This window comes from Lactuca virosa, chromosome 1, assembly GCF_052849685.1.
Source record: "Lactuca virosa cultivar CGN04683 chromosome 1, Lactuca_virosa_CGN04683_v6, whole genome shotgun sequence".
In the NCBI taxonomy this organism is placed as follows: Eukaryota; Viridiplantae; Streptophyta; class Magnoliopsida; order Asterales; family Asteraceae; genus Lactuca; species Lactuca virosa.
This window is the reverse complement of record NC_136426.1, coordinates 150,120,126-150,123,276: the sequence shown is the minus strand read 5'-3', so window position 1 is coordinate 150,123,276 and position 3,151 is coordinate 150,120,126. Positions and strand designations below refer to the sequence as shown.

Below are 3,151 nucleotides of genomic sequence, written 5' to 3'. Positions count from 1 at the left end.
CAGTTAAAAAATAAGTCAGAAAGTGAACTTAAATAAAACAATTTTGATAACCATCAGCTTCCGACTTCTTCTTGGCCTGAAAAGAATCATTATATTCACAAGAAGTTCAAATTTGATGACTAAATGCAGAAGTGAGACCTTCAATTGTAAATTCCGATCTTGCCCAAAATCCACAAAAATTCGACTGAAATTAATAATATTAAAAAAATGGTAAACTGAACCATCTGAACGGCTTACGTCAACCCTCAAATCAAAACAAGAATATTATCCTTCAAAAACTTTGGTTTGTGAGGTTAATTGGTTTTGAATTGCATTGATTTAGGTTTCTAAAATTAGCGATTTCATTCCGCGAGGGAATTAATAAATTGCTGGAATTTGTTTTATATTAAAATCTTCTGAAAGTAATCGGGTTGATTTAGGTTATTGAAAGTTAGCAGGTCAATTTGGAGAGGGAATTAATAACCTGGTGGAAGCAGTTTTACATTAAAGTTTTGTGATTTACACAGATACACAAGTTTTAGCATGCTTAAGAGTTGGCCGTCTAAAATGTGTGATGAATGATACAGGTAATAAAATGAGGAATACATTGAAATTCTAATACCATCCGATTTTTATGTTTGTAACTAGGTGAATATCTACGCGTTGCGCATAAAAAAATTATGTAGTTGAAGTTTTCCCCCTCCTCTTTAATTGTCTTTCCTTTGGTCGATAAAAGGTAACTGATTTCATGTGTATGTTTCATTTAGTCACCTGAGAGAGGTCTTAAAGTTCCCACAATAATAACAAAACCGGCAAAATCAACTTCAAGAAATACACTATCCTCACATTCCGGCAAGAATGTCAATGAAGGAAACAAAACTCTGGCGAAAAAATCATTGTGTGTCAAACTCAAAGTGGGTTCTCCCGAACTAGCATTGAGCAAAAGGATCTTTCAACCATCAAATGTTTACGTAGAGAAAGAAATAGTAAGAAAGCTTTGTGATTGTGCTCTGTAATTGTGTCTATTTTTGAATGATTTTAACAACTTGATTTTACCCATCTGCAACTGCTTTTGATATGAGATCTGCAATGGTGTTTTTTTGCATCTGAAAATAGCCTTCATACTAAAATAAGCTTTGCAGATGGCCATTGAAACCTAGCTGAGCCCACTACAAGATATGACGATTAAGATAGAGGATGAGAGTTGCAGATCCAACCACCAAACTTTAGTAATTGTTCATGGTCTTTGGTAATACATCGCCTTGTCAGATGAAGATGGTCTTTCTCTGGCAACTTTATGGTTCTTGGTCAGAGTTTTCCGGCTACTTCCTGTGTATTCTTGATGGTTCCTTGGTTTTGACAATGATGTTGTAGTGACGGACGACAAGAGTGGAAAAAGAGGCGGGCCAAATCGAGGATCTAGATTTAAGAAAGGGAAACGTATGTTATATTTTTGGGCCCTTGAATTTTACTGGTTTTTTTGGTGGGGGTTTGAGAAGGAAAGACATATCACAGAGGAGGGGGAAGGGAGATAAGTGAGTAGGGGCAAAATTGTCAATTTACTTCAAAATTTTATGGATGTATCAAAAACATCCCAACTCTCAACTGTAAATTAACTATCATTAACTTCTGCTATAAATACTGAAAGGTTGCAACCATCAAAAAGTCAAACTATGGATATTTCAAATTAAATGCCATTAATCTCCATAATAAATACCAACAAATGTTATTTTCCTATAAATATGCCCAGAACATTAATCTAAGGATCTGAGATCCATATATAATCGATAAATATGGTGGAGCTAAAGTCAAGTTTGCCTCTGCTTATGGCCATGGTGATTGCATCCATAAACTTCCATGGCTCATCAGCAACAGTACATGTAGTCGGCGGATCCTTGGGTTGGACAACGCCACCAGATCCAAATTTCTATGTTAGGTGATCACAATCCCATACCTTTATATGAGGCGATGTTCTTGTCTTTAATTTCACCACCGGACTTCATGATGTAGGAGAAGTGATGACCGTGTCGTACGACAGATGTGATGGCCACGCTCCTCTCTCACTCCTGACCACCAGCCCCGCTAGATTTACCATTACACGTTTTAAGACGTTTATCATCAGCACCCATGGCCAAGATTGCAATCAATCTCAGAAAATAGCGATTATGGCTACCGATCATGCAGATAACAACTAGCATGTTACCTCATTGATTTTGTATATATTATTATCAAATTAATATAAGGAATTAATTGAGACTTGGTTTTAACTATTTATCTCATTTTCATCCGAGTTTTGATGGGCAACGGTGGGTTGATTAAACTAAAATATAATTTGTGTAGGTTACTCAAAGATATCACATTGATATTTCTGTGTAAAAAGTTTAACCAAAATACCAATAAATAATTTTAAATAAATCTAACTTTTCCAAGGTAAATAATTGACACAATTTCCAAGGATTTGTAACCTAAAGGTAGCATTTGTTGTGCCACCTCTTGGAGGTCGAAGGTTAAAATCTGGTCTTTTGATATATGTGAAATTAGGTGCTAGTTTAGAAATAAATTTTATTTGCTCATTCAAAAAAATAACCAAGACAAATATTTATTTATTTATTTATCTAATCAAATCCAAAACACATCTTTCAACCTCAAACGTTTTTGGTATTCTAAAAATTCATCAATATACGTAAACCGCGGAAAGACATTGAGCAGATCCAATGTTAGCTCCAACATAGGGGGCGTTGAGGGGGGCAAAGTGGGCAGGTGCACAGAGCCCACTTTTTTCTATTATATATTATATATACATGTATTTAAAAATAAAAAACACATAATAGCGATTGGGGCCATTTTTCTCTCACTCGTCCTAGACATCTAAGGATATTTAGATATTTACATCCTCAGGGCCGGCCCTGAGCTCCAAGACGTTGGTCTCCAACTAAAAAAGTAAATGCTTGAGATTAAATACTAAATTCTTTTTTACGCCATTTAAATCCAAAAAACATGGTGTAAAAGAAACATGTGAAAAGAAGATACATACGAATAAAAAAGTTTTTTATTTTTTTTAAACTACAGCTTGATAGTATATATATATATATATATATATATATATATATATATATATATAATAACATGAAGTTGGGTAAGAAAAAGTTCTACAAGGACCTCCAACTAAAAT

The 3,151-nt window shown here is 34.4% G+C and overlaps 1 long non-coding RNA gene across 1 annotated transcript; it reads left to right on the top strand.

The window, feature by feature from the left end:
* The first annotated feature begins 1,759 nt into the window (after nucleotides 1–1,759).
* Nucleotides 1,760–2,249, top strand: LOC145107059 (uncharacterized). Its single transcript, XR_013707720.1, has 2 exons — nucleotides 1,760–1,915; nucleotides 1,990–2,249. It is a non-coding gene; the product is annotated as an uncharacterized LOC145107059 (long non-coding RNA).
* The last annotated feature ends 902 nt before the right edge of the window (nucleotides 2,250–3,151 follow it).